The 19,533-nt window shown below is 44.2% G+C and overlaps 1 protein-coding gene across 1 annotated transcript in view; it reads left to right on the top strand.

Annotated features, from left to right (window-relative positions):
- Positions 1 to 6,486: 6,486 nt before the first annotated feature.
- Positions 6,487 to 19,533, top strand: part of ctnna2 (catenin (cadherin-associated protein), alpha 2) — a 404,887-nt gene continuing 391,840 nt past the window's right edge. Inside the window, exon 1 of the mRNA XM_048246926.1 lies at positions 6,487 to 6,702. The gene's annotated coding sequence lies outside the window, so the exon portion shown is untranslated. The remainder of the gene's footprint in view (positions 6,703 to 19,533) is intronic.

The raw sequence follows: 19,533 nt of genomic DNA, 5'->3' as shown, positions 1-19,533 counted from the left end.
AAAGATGCTCTTCCCCTATGGCATCTCAAAGAATGGACCGGCAGCTGTGAGGACTTCAATGGGCTCATTAGAGATTTGGATAACGGCTCCACTGATTGAAATTATGGCCTTAACGTTAGCACAGAAGAGAAAGGCTTGGAGAACAAGAGAAAGAGAGATAGAGAGGAATGATAGAGAGAGAGCGGGAGAGAGAGAGAGCAGGATAGAGAGAGCAAAACAGAGAGAGAGAAGAGAGTGTGAGAGATATCATGATAGCAGACTCTCTGGTGGTGGATCATGTAGCGGTGCCACTGACAGGGCCGTGCAGATCAGAGGCTCTGAGGAGCCAGTGATGTGAAGATGACAGAAGTAGAGCAATTAGCTGGTCATGTGACTACTTGGACGGCACTGCAACTGAATTCATAACAACATCCATTTTTTCTGTCCCAGGTGGCGAGTTACATTTGAGACACTTTCACCGCGTAATCAAGCGAATGAAATGGCTTTTGCCTGGTTGCACTCACTGGCTCGGTCCTCTCTGGGAATGGTAGTCTCCTGTTCTGTCAGTGGTGGAAGTAGAGGGACACTGTCACATCTGAGACCATTAACAGATCTGAGACCATTAATATGTGACCTGACCTCTTTGCCATTCACGCCAATTGTCTGATTTTCACTTCACATTGCGGAGTAGAATTCTCGTTTCAGAATTGCTGGCACTTGGTCACCAATGACTCACCCATCATCAGATGGAATATTTTACACCTGGAACTTCTGTGATGGAGACACCTTCCCTTTCCCCATAGCCATGTGTTAATTGTCCTCAGAAAGGTCTCCTTTGATATTAGCGGGATCTGACCTCTATAGGTGCCTTTTGATTATATGCTGTTTACAAATAGTCCAGTTCTTGGGATCTAAACACCATTGTTCTTAGCAGTATGGAATCTAAAAACCATTGTTCTTAGCAGTATTTGTCCAAGTCCAATGGTCTGGCATAAATACCGTATTTGTGTGATTTAAACTCAAGGACACTCGAGGATATTTAAACGAATTAGTGACCACCAACATTGAAAGTTCACCACAATACAGCTGGCCTGAGCTGATCTTGTGTGTACTGTGTACACTGCAAAAGAATGACAAAATTGATTCAGTTCAAAACGATTAATTACTCTGTATCCAAGGTATTACATCACTGTGTATTTGTTAAACTGAACTTATTAACCCTTAACCATTTCCCACCCTCCTACCTGTCTTTTCCAGGAATAAAGGCATGACAGAGACGACGGCAGCATGGGCAGCACTATGACTCTGTGGTTAACTCTAAGTAGCAGTGATTGTGAGCACCTCATTTCTAGGTGAAGCCTCTGACAAAGCAATCTGGCCAGTTATGGTGAAACGCCACTGAAGGGGAGAGCAAGGGCACACTCTGAAAGTTTCCCTCTGGTTTGTTGCTTTTCTTGAATGGGAGGTGTGTGCCCGGGACCTTCGCAGAAATCAGCCATGAATGAAAGAGGCAATAATGAATGCTGGTTTTGTTGACAAGATATGAGTTTGAGCTTGGTGTAGTAGGTCACCATCCATCTCTGACTTGTGAACCTCAGCAATTGAGGTGGCATTTCATAACCCCAACCCTAATCCAAGCCTTAATGGTTAAAGGAATTACAGAAAATCATTAGTGTGTCTTCCAAACAGACGGATTTGCCTGTTTCCTAATCCAGGGATCTCGCTCCTGTCGTCAGCCAGGACCAAACCTCACAGCTGCATCCTGCTGCAGAGGACCAGTAGTAAGGAAGCTGAAAATTGAATTATAGCAGCTAATATTGCCGCTCTCTGCCTCGGCTCATTGCGTGGAGAACAGCTAATGAGAAACTTGAATCTTCCCCAAGCATTAGCTCAACTCCCGCGTGGCCATCAATCTCCTCCACTGCAACCGCTGTGCTTTTACACAAAACAACCTCAACAGCCCCCATTCACCACCAGGGTTTCCTGCCATTCGCACTAAATGCACTGAGGACAATTGTTTTGTCACAGCCTCTCATTGCACAAACAGGGAGAAATCTATGTGAGAGTAAAGCGGGACGGAGGATGAAGAAAAGGCAGGATAGGGCTGTTTATGAGACCGAGAGCTGATCATTACTGTGGAAAAACAGGCCTGTAGCTTGTGAGGAACGCAAGCCACAGACCTGACCAATTCAAACAATCCCAAATGACTTCACTGTAAACTGCCCTTCAGGCTTGACAGCATGCTCAATATTTTATGGGTTACACTTCATGTCAAGCTTCTGGGGGGATTCTATTTTGTGTTTCCGTTCTGCTCTAGAATGCTTAATGCAGCAGCTGGTGCTGCATGCAGGCCCACCTAATTACTCTTGGCGTGCACAAAAACATGTCATCATGGGACGCAGCGTGAAGAAATGGGGGTCCGAGAACAGACAGCACCCCGATGAGATCACTTCCTGTCCAGCTGGATAGTGGCTTCAACATGTGTACCAGACAGATGGGATTTATACTGCTACGGCCTAATCTCAGGCAACAAGGGAAAAAAAAACATGGATTCCCACAGATGCAGAGGGACAATGGCGTCTGACAATCACACATTTCTACCACCAGATTGGTTTGATACAAATATTCGGCAATTGCGCTGCAGAATATATGCTTTTAGTGGGAGGACAACTGCAGAGTCTGCAGACATGACTCACTCCTCTCCCCCCAGTGCTGCTGCTGAGCTCGGGGCACCAGATGGTGAGACTGGTGCTGGGGTTGGGTGGGAGCAAGGAGCAGTCAGGGGGTCCTAATCCTCCCCAAAGCCCCACTCCAGCTCCAACCACAGGGTGAGACACACACAAATGCGGCCCACGCACCCAGCCCAACACTACACACTTGCTCATAGTCCTGCAGCTGGAGGAGATTGGAACACGTCTGCAGGTACATGCATTATTGAAACTTCACAAAAATGAAGCAGAGACACTGAAGAGAGAGATGGGAACCAATTAAAATGCTTTAGTCAGTAATAAGCATGATGGACTTTGTAACATCTAAAATGCCTACACTAAATTACATTAGGTATTTTAAAAGCACATAAGGAGAAGAAGAAGAAAGGGGTATATTACAAGAACAAATCTATCACTATTTTTTACTAGTCCAGTTCCATTAAAAACCATACCCTTAATCAGCACAACATTGCTCAGATATAATATTTACCCTGGTATTATCCCTTGCAGTAATTCAGTTTGACTTAGCACTAACTATGTATGCTTGCATGAACTCAGACTGATCCAATTTCTCTATGAGTAGCCTAATAATATATAATGTAATGACTTAGCAATTACCTAGTCATTACCAGCTAAGGAATAATCTTCAAATACAACACACTGTGCTAGTACATTGCATGGCCTCCGTCCAGAGACAACCTTGCCAATGAGAAAATGTGATATGTGACTGAAAGCTTACAAGGGACAAGCAAAGCTAAAGCATCAGCCAAGCTGAGCATTTTAATTGTAATAAACACATGGCACACACAGTGGATTGGTGGACATATATACACTTTAGGCATGCATAACAAGAATTGACATGCACTTCTACTCAGATCTTTTCATGGTATGTTTCTGTTTGAGGACATGATCTGATCATTCAACAGTTGGTAAAATAGAGGGTGAGTATTAGGGCTGCTCAGCTACAGTAGTCCACTGGGGTTCTTTACCGTCTATGCCTGTGTAGACTTTTATCATGTGTGATGCGGCGAATTGTTATGTCATCACAGTGAATGACATGAAAACTCGTCACACCATGAATGTCCAGTTATGCAGTGTGCATGATAAGTGTATATGTTGTCCTCTTATATCATCCTCAGTAAGCCAAATGCTCCATCATGGGAAAAGCTTGGCACAGACCATTAGAAAGGACAATAGTGGTCACATGTGGTGGAACCAGAGGGAATTGGGACATATGTGAATAAATATGTGTGTAAATATGAAAGGCCTCTGTCATTTTTCTGTACTCCTGGTGCAGTGTTATGTGACAAGTTGATGTGCTGCCTGCTCCTGTCAATATTTTCTTTTAGACCAGAGTGCTGTATTTTACCTGTCTTTCATCTTGTTGCTAGGTAACTAAAAGAAATAAGAGTAATTATAACTGGAAGACATGAGAAAATGAGATGAGTCTATTTTACTTTTTTCAATGAGAAAAAAATAAAATAGACTGCTCCCATAAAAGTACAGAAGGGGAAACTTTGATGGAACGTTCGTTTAGACAGAGAGCTTATTTTACAGACATGCTATGATCTAGAGCAGTGGTTCTCAACCTTTTTCAGTGATGTACCCCCTGTGAAATATTTTTTTCAGCCAAGTACCCCCTAACCTATCGCGAATTACCGCTACGCTTCAACCACGACTCCATCGTTTGAGTTTTGGTGGTGTTTAACTAGGCCAGGGGTCGGCAACCTTTTTTGCCTGGAGAGCCACTTTTACCAAATGTATTTTTTTTAATCTCAGAAGATCCACATAAAGACGGTTACAAGAAAAAGTTTGGATATTTAATGTACAGTTACTTTCATTCAACAGAGGATTTTTAATACATTTTCTACTAGTTTTAAAAGTAATGTGCAAGTAACTTGAAATGTAAAGTGGAATGACAGAAGTATAGGCCTTAGGCTTCCAATGTAGGCTAAACACCACCCCCTATTTTCCCAGTGTCCTTTGGTATGCAAAGTAACACCATAGTTCACTCACAACACTCTTTTCATTGACATGTCATTGGCGAAATTGAACATTAGTCCTACCAGAGATTAGATTTGGTGATGGCCTTGGAGTCTGGCTGGCTCATATTCAGTGAGGTGAAGTTTCATGCAAGAATTGAGGCCGTCATCATTTAAGGGCAACTCCACGCAAAACTGTAATAGGCTATATCCATAACGCCAACTAAATAGCCTAATGGTATTGTGTTGGCGTTATGGATGTGACAGTTTTGCGCGGAATTGCCCTTAAACGTGAGCGCAGGTTTGTCTTTATATTTTTCATATGTGAGAAAGATTTATCTCATGCAAGTGGAATAGGGTTAACACAGCAATACTAACTCGTTGCAGTGTGCGATATATAACGGGCAGTTCATTTCGCGTTTTCAGAATCAGTCTTCGGATGACTTTCCCATTTCAGCCCGCTAGTGTTCGCGCTCGCAAGCTGTGGTCGCTGACGTTTCCTTTTTGAAATTTTCCTTATCTAGCCTACAGTAAGCGCACACATCAACAATAACAATTAAAGACAATTGTTCTCGTTGACACAAATTGAGGGAAATCGGTGATTTTGTTTGATATTGACATGGCAACGAACCGCGAATGTAACAATATTGTGCAGGCTACGGTTACGGAGTCAAGTGAGGTGGGAAGTTATATAAATTAGGCTACTCAGATAGACCTACGAACTAAAATAAAATACATTTTAATTAAATAGGTCTACTCATTATTATTTTCAAAAGCTGAGCCGCATCAGAGGGATCAAAGAGCCGCATGCGGCTCCGGAGCCGCGGGTTGCCGACCACTGAACTAGGCCTACATTATAATATATGCCATATACCAATGGATTAAATGTAATGTAATGGCAAATTAGGCTACTAGGCAGTATAAAATTCAGAAAACTATGTGTTATTGCATGACAACTGGAGAACTTACATGGTTGTCCCATTTAATTGTCCTGTTGGTTTTGAAAGCATGAACATAGCATTGTAAATTAACTGTCTTTATTCTAATAAAATAAAATGTTAAAACTCGCTTGAAGAACAGGCATCACACAGGGCGAGCTCCATGTAAATGTTGTGAAAATGCAGTTTTTGAAAGTTGTGTCCATGACTTAATGTGTCACCACACAGACTAATCACACAGTGCGGGCTCCATGTAAATGTTGTGAAAATGCAGTTTTTGAAAGTTGTGTCCATGACTTAGCGTCCACCGCTATGCTTAATTCTGCGCTAAGCCGCAGAATTAAATCATTCCACCGCTGGGGTGAGTCACGTGAGAGAACATACATCACCCAATCATAGGGAACAATAAAGTAAGCTTGTTAAAAAAAACAAACAAACAACCAAAAACCCCTAATGCAAGCAGGTAATGTGCCAACCAGCTGTCTTATTTGTGGTCCGACAGCTCTCCTCACGCACACTCAGTCGTTCCTTTTTCTGCAAAGAACACCCAATCGCACATTCAGCACCAGAGCGCTGTTCAGTGTTCACATGCGGAGAAAGCTGCTCCTCGAGAAAGCTGAGCAAGGGCATCATTCTGTCCCATTTCTGAAGCCCTGGAATCATTATTTGGCAGGGAGGCGCTGGAGATCACTCCGTCTGTCCGCGACTAGCCTGAAAGAACTCTTACGTACAGAACTGCGCATGCGAGATTGAGAGGAGATTGTGGATTTGACAGTTCTGTGCGGCTCACTATATTGCAAGGACCCCTGCTCTATGCGAAGCTGCGCACTGTGCGCGCATACTCAGCACCTGTCTTCTCTGTGGCTGGGGATTCGGTGGGAGGGGTCAGTATTTGGCAGGGAGCGGCGGAGAGAAGCATTTCCTAGATACCGACAGCAACGCGTGCGTTCATTCTGGTTCATCACTGAAAGGCAAGCGAAAGGATTTTGGTATTTCAGCAAGCAAGACAGGCTAAGAAGGCAGTGTCTCTGGAAATACGCTGAAAATATCAACTATTAGGCTTCTGTTGGAATACAAGAACTGACATTTGTAAAGGTAAGCAAACACTTGACTCGTTAGCCAACGCTGCTGTCTTTCCCATGGCTTTCAGAAAGGCGAGGTTTATGATAAGGCTAACCAATCTCATCTGGTCCATTAATTATTTTACCTGGAACTGAAATAAAATTACCACTAGAAAGTGGAATGTCATCATTTAGAAATTCTACGCAAAAAAGAACGCTTTCCCCGCACGTTAATATTTTGCATCTCAGCACGAACCGTTATTCATGCTTAGCTATGTTAGCCAGAAAGCTACAATACTGTGGTTGTGTGCTAGAGATTTACACTGTCTTCCACTCGTAGATAGCCTAGCGTTTATCATAGAGCTAGCCCGATAGCTAAGTGGCAATTGCCGCCCAGCATCGGCATGGTTGAATATCAAACGATCAGACTACCTTGAAATTAACTCTCAGTTGTGGCACAATGATAGTTTGCCTAAATATCCTATAAAGACCTGGATAAATTATATATTTGAGTTTTTGTCTTCCAGTGTTGGCTATCAAATCACAGTCCCCTCCAATGTAGCAGCGGACCTCCTTTCATTGTTGGTGCGCCTCCCGTCATTTAGTCTCTCCGATGATGTCCCGTTATTCTTTTGTCTTGCAGCATTAATTGACCTTTTCCCATAAATAAGTCACCTCTCGTTGTGTTTGAAATTACTGTGGTGTGTGTTAGTTATTTTTAAACAGAATTCATTTTCTGTTGCCTAGAATCATTCGCAATGTGAGTAGGAAGGCTGTTGCCAATACTTCACCCGCTACTTTGTAGACTGCCTTGACAGTGGTTAAAACTGTAACAGATGCGCGCTATTGTTGCAAAGGTGTGTGCTACTTCCAGAATGCGCTTTCTGAATAATTGAAAACTTACGATAGCTGACATCATTTTGCAAAGACGCAAGCTATCCATCACGCTTGAATTTATGATAGAATGCCTGTACATTTGATTTTAGTCAAATATTTTAGTCTAAAATTTGGCTCCAGGTTCGCGTTGAAGTTCACAAGATGATACTCGCTACAGGCGCATCTCACGGTGACTGTCGAAAGATAGATTCGGGATATTACAATGCATTTCTAGATGTCTGGACACAATGCTTAAATATTGTCTTACCCAGCCATCCAATAAATTCAAAAGTCTCCCCGAAGAATACAGATAGCCTACTGTGGCGAAGGCCGTTGGTGAACAGAACGACATCGACAGAAACCGTTTAAATCGCCTTTCTTTCAAGACGTTGTGGCGTAGCCTAGGTTATATCCAATGTGTTCTATTACAATGTTGGTGACGTACGGTAGTTTCAGTAATGTTTGGTCTATGTAGCTTAACTAACCAGGAGGAGCTGTGAATAGCCTATAATACAGTCCTACCGAAGAACATTGGATAGCCTAAATCTTGTTTCACATAGGCTAAATTTCACAAATTTAGCCAAACCAGGTAGACATTTATGAAAGCATTGTATCGTGCATTGTAATATAGCCTAATGTAATGGGAATGTCACTGCAAATTTGGTAACCCTATAGAAATCCTGGACCCATTTGTTCAGGTGCGTAGGCTATACTCTTGCTGAGTATGACCCTCACTGTCTGACTCCGTGCTCTTCAGAATAAGGAGGGAGAACTCACTAACACTCTAGCTTGCTGCAGGGCTGTGACTAAGAATGCCATTCATGACATGCTATTCCTGTAAGCTATCCTCAGTCTGGAATCTGACAGGCTGAGAGGGAGTACTGCGTGGCCAGATTTAGATCTTGAACTTTTGATTGGCATGGAGGCGTGCAAGGGGAGGGCAACACCATGGTACTGCTGTGACAGTATTCTGTTTACCATAGGGCTAGAGGCCCCTCAGACCAGCATACACAGGGCAACACCATGGTACTGCTGTGACAGTATTCTGTTTACCATAGGGCTAGAGGCCCCTCAGACTAGCATGTGCAGTACTGCAGGAAAGATCTCAGTATTTCTCCAAACATTGTTTTCCTCCGGTAATTTCTTGGATATGTGAATAAGTAATTTTGCATTTCCTTGCAAGCCTTTGGAATATTTTTTTCATAACATTAGTTAGCCTATATTTTTTGGACACCACTACATATAATTTATGTAAACTGTATGTATATATTTGGAATTTGGAACATCTAGTTACTCTTGTTTAATATGTAGAATGACATTGGTTTGCATGAAAAATGACCCCCCCCTCCAAGCCTTTAGTCATTATACAATTCACAAACCACAGATGTACTGCAATGGTTGAAGTGTCTTTGAATGAGCAGCACCGTGTGAGGAAATGAGCTTTTTGGGATTTGCTCACTCAGAAATACTTTGTTGTTGTCTGGGGTACAATGGGGCTCCCCCGCTCTGCAGTGTGCGCTGCCCAGGGAGACCAGGGGCCCAGGCTGCACATCTGCTAAGCCAGTGGAGCGACTCAGTGGATCTTGCCCCGCATGTCCAGACGGAGAGGATCAGGGTCACAGTCATCCTCAGTGTGGCAAGGAGGGTCTCTCTCCTCTGCTGAAGGACGTGTGGTGTGCTAATGAGAGATCTGTGCTGGAAAATGGAATAAACCCATGAAAAGTTAAATTTGGACCGGGATCAATAACGCGTGTCTCATTCTAGAGTCTTGTATTGATCACACAAAGGCGTAGGACTATTATAGTTTTAGTAACTCTGAAGTATAGCCCTGATCCATTCATCACAAGGTCTGGATTCAGTTATGCTCAAGAACATATGAGGAGGGCATTCATAACACTTTTTTGGAGACAATGACTACATCCATAGATTAAAAAATAACCAATCTTTAACACTTTACGTCTTTGTACTTTATGTCTTCTTCAGTGGGGGGCTTGGTCTGAAGTATGACTCTCACACACATGTACAGTAGTGCTTCAAGTCTCCTTAAGACGGGGATGTGGTCTGCAGTTTTTATCATTTCACTGAGCAGAGCTACACAGAGGAGAGAGAAAGAGTGAGAGAGAGAGAAAGAGAGAGAGAGAGATAAAGGAAGGAAGAGAGAGAGAGAGGGAGAGAGAGAGAAAGAGAGAGATAGAGAGAGATAGAGACAGAGATAAAGGAAGGAAGAGAGAGAGAGGAAGGGAGAGAGAGAGAAAGAGAGAGGTAGAGAGAGAGAGAGGGGAGGAACATACAGAGAGAAAGAGAGAGGTAGATATCGAGTTAGAGAAAGAGAGAGAGAGTGGGCAAGAGGCCTCTTTTTCATTCACTCTCCTGTCAGTCACTTTTAACATGCCACACCCAGGAGAGTAGGCTCTAGACACTGTGGCTAATTAACATGTACAGTTGCCAAGAAACTAATCAATTTTATGAAGTCTTCAACAGCTCTGAATGACTTCTGCACTTGTTCCTATTAATCATATTGCATTGTGTTTCTCGATATGCTGGGTTGATCACTTGATGTAAGTGATGATTAGAATTACGACCATGCTGGTTTCTCATTGTACGCAAGCAGTTTCCCCGCGACCAGCGATCTAATTAAGGGGTGAAATTACCTTTGCTAAAGCCTTATGGTCTCAATTAAAGTTATGAGTAACGCAGTGCAGCGAGAATAAAATACAGTAAAATACCGAGGGGCCCAGGGGACGCAGGCCTGTGGTACCTGAGCAGGAACACATCATTCTGCCGGCTTGATCACTGATGTCCCCTCAGTGGCCGCCAGAGCTCTCTCTTAAAGTAATCAGGAATACCTTTCATCACCTTTAGTTCAGTCACAACGCACAGTCCACACGGTACTGTATGCGTACTGGGAAATGCACGATGCATTTTAGTGAATCAGAGGTAGAAAATACACTGACAAGCTAAAAGTGCCTTCACCTCCTAACATAACATAACCTGAAGCATCATCAGAGAGTTTATAATAGTGCTCGCAGGACATCCTTCCAGGGGGGAATCTCTGCTCGGCTGATATTTCTCTGACTAGGCCACGCAGTTAAGCCTTTCTTTTGTTCCTGGGTATTGATCTCTAATCTGATGTGCCCATGGGTGCCAAGCCCCCTTGCCTCTTCCAAGTGACTCACACACTTTGTAATGGGACGGTAACAGCTGCCTACAGCCCCCTCGGCTCTCTCACATGCACACTTTACACTCACCCTTCTGTTGCATCTCCTTCCTTTGTTCCACCAGGACTCTATTATCGGGGCACACCACCACCACCGTCGCCATAGCTGTTTTGTGTGCACTCTGCACTCTTCTATTGTCTACATGCAATCAGTTGGAGATGTGCTAGACCCTCTAATGTACTGTAGCACATTTCCTTTGCTCTTCCTCGAGGCGTCCTTCTCCCCTTAATGTGGTCGGTTCTCTCTTACATAAAGCATTGAATAGAATTTGAAGTATTAATGGTGCATTAACTTGCATTACGAAAATGGACAGAGAGCTTTCTTTCCTCCCCTGCAGTGCCGTGACAGGCACGGTCAGCTGAGTTCAGACTTGATGGCATCTTTTCGGTTGCTGCGCTGATCGGCCATTTCCACTGAGTCAGACAGGCGGCTGGATTGTAGGGCATGAAATTGGTACACAATTTTGAATTTATGGGGAGATGGCACTTGATGTCGTGATGTGTCGTGGCATGTCCTCTCAGAATTGCAGACAGCCCATCAGACGTGTCTGCTTGACAGCGGCTGATGCACGACTCTGTTGTCCCTCCGTCTGTCGGGCAGCTTTTGTTTGTGCCCATCATAGTTACTCCTAATCTGGTCAGAAACTTTCTTGGGGAAGCTTCGCTCCCCTTTCGGCTCCCGCTAAAGTCCATCTAATTCGAAGCGACAGCTGGAACCGTGCCCAGATACCGGCCCCAGACTCACCTACAGGATATGGACAGGCCGGTCAGGAGAGTTCAGAACGTCCGTCTCGTAGCTTGGTAGATTGGGTTATGATGAAGCTGTCTCCCAAGCTGCCTTGGGTTGGCCCGTCAGAGCTGTCACACACAGCTGCCATCCTTCCTCCCAGAGTGCTGATGCTGATTTTAATGAGGTCAGAAAAGGGAAGTAGCGAGGGAAACGCAAGTGGCTACTGAGTCCAATGCTGTGTTCAGGTCCAAGTGCCCCTGGGGACCTGGGTTTGAATCCGACGTGCGGCCATTTCCCAATCCCACCCCATCTCTCTCTCTCCCACTTGATTCCTGATTATATTCATTGTCCTAACTAAATGAAGGCAAACAAGCCCCAACAATATACAGTACTTTAAAGAAGTGATGTACGTAGCGCTCTTGAGTTCTGCAGAGGGACAGCAGTCGCAGCAATTCAGATAATGCCTGCCACTTGCATAAATTTTAATGGGTTCAGATTTTTTTCAAAAGTGCTGCAGTGAACTGAAAGGTTAGTCTTATGAACTAATAAGAACTGATGACTTTCATGACTTTGAGTTTGAGTTCACATTTTGAGTTGTGAACAGAGTAAATGTCAGAGTAAATGTATGCAAGGACTGCACCATCATTGCCAGTAATATAAACATATGATCTGAGACACTTGCACACACATATACCTGCATGTCACACTTGCATCAATCTCAACACCCTTCTCACACACACACACACACACACACACACACACACACACACACACACACACACACATACTCAGCCATATGTTCTGCTCTCTATCAGTCGCAGCAATTCAGATAATGCCTGCCACTTGCATAAATTTTAATGGATTCAGATTTTTTTCAAAAGTGCTGCAGTGAACTGAAAGGTTAGTCTTATGAACTAATAAGAACTGATGACTTTCATGACTTTGAGTTTGAGTTCACATTTTGAGTTGTGAACAGAGTAAATGTCAGAGTAAATGTATGCAAGGACTGCACCATCATTGCCAGTAATATAAACATATGATCTGAGACACTTGCACACACATATACCTGCATGTCACACTTGCATCAATCTCAACACCCTTCTCACACACACACACACACACACACACACACACACACACACACACACACACACACACACACACACACACACATACTCAGCCATATGTTCTGCTCTCTCCCTCCAGCAGAAGGTATGCTAATAGTCCCTCATGCTGAGCAGGCCTGTGGGCTACCTCTCTTTCTCATGCTCCCTGGGCCTCCAGACCTCGCTGTTGTTGTTTTGGAATCCCTGGTACACCCCCCCCCCCATTCATTCAGGGCATGGCACCTCCCTCCCTTTGTAGGTGGGTTCAGCTGGGACAGCTGTCCTCAATGTGGCTCTACATTCTGAAAAAAGCTTTCTCTGCAAGCTGACCCCTTATTCCATGACCCTAAGATCCCAGCTCATTATTGTTTTTTTTCCACACACGTCTGTTTGTGTATGTGCGTGTGTGTGTGTGTGTATGTGTACACAGACATGTGTGATTTGGTGTGTGTATGTATTTGTGTGTGTGTGTGTGTGTGTATGTATTTGTGTGAGATCGTACGTCACTAAACACTGAAGGAGCCACCTGGAGCCTGGCGTGGGGGTCGTGTTGGGTCAGATCACATGTCAATGAGCTGCTGTTGTGTGGAGGCAGGAAGGACCTAGAGAGGAGCACGAGTGACAACCTGCCTGGTCAGCCTCCTGCTGAATCAATAGCTCTGAGGGCTTATACGCCTGGATTTCAACAGCACTTTTAATATAATTTCACCTGTGTCTGTCCCAGAAACAATTTTAATCGAGACATTATATGGAATGGATAATTAGTGGTTTGCTTTGACATTAAATGCTGATAACTTGTAGCTTTTAAACGAGGTTTAATAGGATTTATGGAGGTACAAATGTGTGTTTTGGGTACGTTTAATTGCTAGGCGATTATTCCATACTTATTGGTATAATTACTACAATCACCTCGCATTAACATGACACCAATTGGCAGTGCTGTCCTGAGTTTTATTTCCTGAACTTCACCCGTTTATCCATCATGTTCTGTGGACAATTGGCAACACAATCGGAGAGCCATGATTGCAAGAGCAAACTGGACCCAATTCAGTGTTAATCTTTTAAACACAGCTTGACGTGTATAATTTCATGCTCTTCTTTTCAGGCCAAAGCTTAAGGTCTAATTTGCTCCTCATTCACTAGGTTGATGGGCCCGCTCAGTCATTCAATGGCTCTGTTTAAGTTGTTTCATTTCATTCTCTCTCCTGTAGCCTTGGGAAAGAAGCATCTCAGGCCATATAAGGTTTCTCTTTTTGCTCCTGCATGTATGCAAAACAAAGGAAGAGGACCCGCTCAGGAAGGTTAAGAGAGGAGGAGATGAGTGCTGCTTCTGATCTACACTACACTGCACCACCTCTCCTACCAAATGTGCATGTCATTTGAAGGCTAGGTGGAGTCAGGGTGAAGTCAGCATAGCACAGCACATATTTTTTGCACTCTCTAGAAGAAGCCCCCCCCCAACCTTCCCGCCCCTCTTATAAAGAATATGTGTGCTCTGAGCCGGGAGGGTGTCAGAAGTGCTGTGATGGGCCCTTTTTGTAGTCGTGTCTTAAAAATGAATGAATCATCTGCCATTGGGGCACGGCGGCAGTAAGGAGAGATGGCAGCTGGATCTGCTGATACTCCACCACTTCTCATCCTGCCCCCAAACAGCTCTCTGCTTTTTTTATTCAAAAGAAGGAATTGGTTGGGTTCTGGGGAGAACAGCTCCGCTGACATTTTGTTTTTGCGAAACGGGTGTTGTGGGGGAGCGGGCACTACCGGGTAGCGAGCCCCCAGAATCCACTTCAAAGAGAATTCACTTTCTGTTGCAAGCCTGCAATTCTATGATGTTATGCAGGTTGGTATTCAATGATGGCGCTTCAAGGTTGTATTGGCTTTGTAACTTAGCCTTTGAAAGCAGGCCTCAGCTGAATGTAGAGGATGTTTCTCCTTTTTATACGTGAAACATAGGTGGAGCCACTTTATTTGTCCAGGTCTGCTTTCTTGACAGGTTAGTAGACATAGCCTTGGACAGTCAGTGTTGTGCGTGAACGAGTTCAAAAGAACGCGTTCATTGAACACGCTCATTTTTTCGTTGAACTGAACGCAACACATTTTTTAATAAAGAACTTGAACATGAATTAGTTCACATTATGAGTCATGAACGGCAGATATCACTGTAAATGAACGTTGGAATTTGTTTTCCATTGAAAACTGAGTGACATCTGTTTTCTCTTTTGAAACGCAACGAGAGAAAGTTCCTCCCTCTATTCTCGCTGGTGCCACTTAAATCATGTATCACCAGTCAGATATGGTTTTGACATTGTGTGCGCAATGCATTGCGGGCAACGTAGTGTCCGGCTGAGAATAGTTGAATAGCATACTGGCTTCTGCACAACGTTACCCGTGATGAATTGCAGCAGAGCAATGCTGCGTAGCAGGCAACGACGAGAGCGCAGAGGGCTGGATTTTACCTTGTCTGTACTGCTGCAAGTTTCATCACCTGGTAAGAAACCCACAATTGCAGTATCATGAGCAAATGTCTACAATGAGCAGCTTCAAAGAACGTATAGTGATTTCTAGCTCGTAGTGTGAAAAAAAGTATTTATTTGAATATCTCACTGAAAAAAGTAAAATGAACTGAACTTTAAACTAGTTCAGAATTAAAATTGTGAACTTTGAACGTGAACTGTTCACTTTGAGCATGTATGAACTGAACTTGAACTAGTTCAGAAAAGCTGTGAACTGGCACAACACTGTGGACAGTGAACAGTGTGTGAAGTAGTCGAATGCAGCAAAAGTTGTGATTTTCTTGAGGTGAGTGTTTCTGTTTTTGTGTGTGATTCCATTCACTCCAAACTCCTCTGTGCTCCCAGAGCATGAATATGGACAGCCGTAACTCCTCCTATAGGTCAACGCCCACTGGCGACAACATTCACGTCTATGGATTTGATGGCATAGAGATAGAGCAATTTTCTAAACATTGACGTTAACGAGCGTCAGACACCGCCACTCTGGCGTCACTTGATGCACGTCAGATGCCCCAGTGGGTGCTGGACTTAACTCTGGAGTGGCATTCTCTTATAAGGGAGTGTAGATTCTCTGGTAGCATGGAAGTTAACCCCCATCAGCTCCATCAGGGCAGGGATATACTCTAGAGATGTGACATGTTCATTACTGGCCTGTTCCTATGTTGCATTCACTTCAGCTATCGATCATAATCCAGTTGTCTGTAACTCAGTTAGTTAGTTAGCTAGCTGGTTAGTTAGTTAGTTAGCTAGCTATCTAGTTAGTTAGTTGATTAGCTAGTTAGGTAGTTAGTTAATTAATTAGCTAGTTAGGTAGTTAGCATTACCACTGTAACTGGTGTAAACCTGATTCATTCCTCCTTCAGATGTCATTCGGACAAAAATCACACACCTAGCTGTTGGTGCAGCTTTTCAGTCAGCCATGCCCCAAACAGGCATGAGGGGTTTCCTGCAAGAGATAGAAGAGCCATAAAGAATTTTCATATCCCCGAGCCTATCCGCCCAACCCCCAATGAGAAGCTAGCATCATGATTAGATCAGATTAGATCTTTTTCACACGTTGGGTGGAACAAGGGAAGGCGTGTGATGCAACACAGCAGTGCAGGCCTCCTGGAGTCCCAGTTTGCTTCCCGCGGCCCCTCCTACCTGTTTCATCAGCCTCCCTTTGTCTGAGCTCCCCTCCACTGGCTATCCTTAATCATATTCTGAGACAATGTAGTTTACATGCAGTTGCACTGAGACTTCATATCCTAAATACTGTTTCTTTTTGACTTGTGTGTGTATGTGTGTGTGTGTGTCTGTGATATATGTCAATATGATTAATTACTGTGCTGTAACACCATGATTTCCCTTTGGGGATGAATCTATCTATCTATCTGAATCCACCTATCTATCTGAGCTGCTCGTCACCGCCTGTGGTGAGGACACAACAGGGCCAGATCATCAAGGGGTGGGCTAACCGCGAGCTGTCACAGACAATAACATTGTACTTCAGAGGGAGCTGTGTGTGTGTGTGTGTGTGTGTGTGTGTGTGTGAGTGTGTGTGTGAGTGTGTGTGTGTGTGTGTGTGTGTGTGTTTATGGAAGCGTTTGCAGCATTTCTGCCACCTGGTTCCCTCCAGAGCTGGCATTGTAGTTATGAGGTGTTGTCCTCAGGTGTTCTAAATGAATAGTGTTTGGATCATGATCTTGCTATACTCAAGGAGGCAACTCAGAAGTCGGAGGTTGGACCTCAGTTCCAATTTTGAAGTCAGGGTAGATCAACTTGCTAAACTTTATCAAGTTTAGTTTTCCCAGCAGGAAGTCAGATTTCCAGAGTTTGTCTAGAAAGAAATTGGGAGATTCCAACTAGGAAATATCCATCTTCCGAGTAGTCTGGAATGCAACATTTGCCTCCCGCATCAGTGGAGGAAGGAAAGAGAGGAAGGCCAAGAGCACATACGCGTACACTTGAATTTATATTTTTATTTGAATCCACCAATTTCATTTCTCACAGAAGGGATTCAAATATTTCCAGAGGTGAAATATACACACACACACACACACACACACACACACACACACACACATGCGTCCACAAGCACTGACGCCTGCACGCACACACTCCCGCGCACACACTTGCACACGTGCATGCACCCACAAACAGTGCAGCTGAGGCTAATTAATTGGCTCTGAGCTCACATTGCCAGTTTTTTGTGTTTGTGTGTTTGTCCATCAGTATGGAAATGTGTGGGTGTCTTTAATGTTCTATAAGGTCTGTACATGCTGAAGCCACTGCAATATATGTGTTTGTATGTTTGTGAGTGTGTGTGTGTGTGTGAGAGAGAAAAGTAGAGAAAAAGTCTCTGTGTGTGTATGTATGTGTGTGTGTGTGTGTGTGTGTGTGTGTGAGAGAGGTATAGAGTATGTTTGTGTATGTGGGTGTGTGTATGTGTTTGAGAGTGCGTGAATGTGTTTAATATGTGTGTTTGAGAGAAACAGGTTTGTGCATCTCCTCTGTGTGACCATGCGTGTCTGTGTGAGTGCTGATAGCACAGAGCCGACATGACGCGCAGCTCAGCTTCAGACTCGTCTCTGCTTCCCTGACCAGCCCTCTCTCTACCTCCTCTCTCCCTGTTGTTACCGCTCAACACTTGAGGGAGGGGGGGAGGGAGAGAGAGAGGGGGATACAGAGAATGAGAGGGAGAGCAAGTGAAGATAGAAGGAGAGTGGGACAGTGAGCAAGAGAGAAAGAAAGAGAGAGAGAAGAGAAGATAAAAAGAGAAAATTATGGGCAGAGAGGGAAAGAGGGAGAGAGGGAAATGAGAGAGAGAGAGGGAGGGAGAGAGGGAAATGAGAGAGAGAGAGGGAGGGAGAGAGGGAAATGAGAGAGAGAATAAGTGTGATGGATGGATGGTGAAGTAAGAGGCAGACTGCTTGTGTGAGCCACAGCTTATTAGTGATGCTCAGAGCCTCCACCCAGGTGGCCCTGAGGCCATGTAAAAAAGGATATGCCGCCGCGACTGGGGCAGACCCTGTGCATAAACCACTCGGATCGCTTAACGTCCAGCTTATTAGCCCTCACGTGACGTCAAGATTCAGATCAGCCGGAACACAGAAATACCAGTGACATGATATTTCCCACTGCGGTGGGTCATCACCTGCAGAAGGATAATTAGATTGCTCTGACATTTGCATCGCAACCCCGCCTGTGTTGCTCTCCTGCACAAATGTTTACAAGTTTACAGAGAGAGAGACAAAGATAGATAGAGAGAGAGAGAGAGAGAGAGAGAGAGAGAGAGAGAGAGAGAGAGAGAGAGAGAGAGAGATGCACAGAGGCAAATGTTTTAAAGAGAGAAAGACCGACAGAGAACGAGAGAGAGAGATACGCAGAGGCAAATAAAATGTTTTAAAGAGAGAGAGACAGAGACAGAGAGAGATAGAGAGAGAGGGAGAGAGAGAGATGCACAGAGGCAAATGTTTTAAAGAGAGAGAGAAAGACAGACAGAGAACGAGAGAGAGAGATACGCAGAGGCAAATAAAATGTTTTAAAGAGAGAGAGACAGAGACAGAGAGAGAGAGAGGGAGAGAGAGAGAGGGAGAGAGAGAGAGAGACTCAATTAATCTAATCTGATAGGTAAACTGGCACAGAAGGGGCCACTGTGTGTGGCAGATTGAAATCACTGATGAAAATCCATTGCAGATGCCAGGTGCCCGAGTAGAGGAGTGGAGCCTGCTAAAACATGACGCACGGCGCCAAAGACACGAGGACGAGCAAGCTTACTTAGGAACTCAATAAAGATTCTGCAAAAGGTGCAGCACACAGCTTCTGCTGGAGCCCATGCACTCTTCACTATGCAATGATATTTAATTCTCACAAGAGGTGAGAGGAAGGGATGGTGTTGTCTGTGTAAGGATGGGTCGTACAGTCTAGGAATGCACCAATCCATCACTGCTATTGTATATTAGTCTTATACAGACTCAAATACTGGGATTGGGTATTGTGGCAATTAAACTTCAGGCATACAGTAGGTGACACTGGGGTCAATTGGGCCAATGTTCAACCCAATATTGTTTCTATGGGCTGGAAAGAAGAGAGCTATTAACAGGGTCAGCAGTTTGTAGACATGGCAGCTATCTAGCGCAGCTCTACAGCTATGGGTTCTGTGCTACTGAGTGAATTACTGATAAAACACTGGCATGGATCAGTACTCTGACTCTGATACCCAAAGTCCAAGTAGCATTATGGGTATGGGGTCTAAACACTGATCAGTGCGTCCCTAACAGAGAGAGAGAGAGAGAGAGAGAGAGAGAAAATGATGTAATCCAGTCCCAACTCTCACAAAAATCAGAGATTTCCTTTTTAGGCTATATTACAATTAGCTGTGTACAATGTTAGTTAACGTCTGGAGTGTAGAGCTAATTGAGTAGTTTTGTTTACTCATGGC

The sequence above is a fragment of the Alosa alosa genome, chromosome 1 (assembly GCF_017589495.1).
Source record: "Alosa alosa isolate M-15738 ecotype Scorff River chromosome 1, AALO_Geno_1.1, whole genome shotgun sequence".
Lineage (NCBI taxonomy): Eukaryota > Metazoa > Chordata > Actinopteri > Clupeiformes > Clupeidae > Alosa > Alosa alosa.
This window is presented reverse-complemented; position numbering and strand designations above follow the sequence as displayed.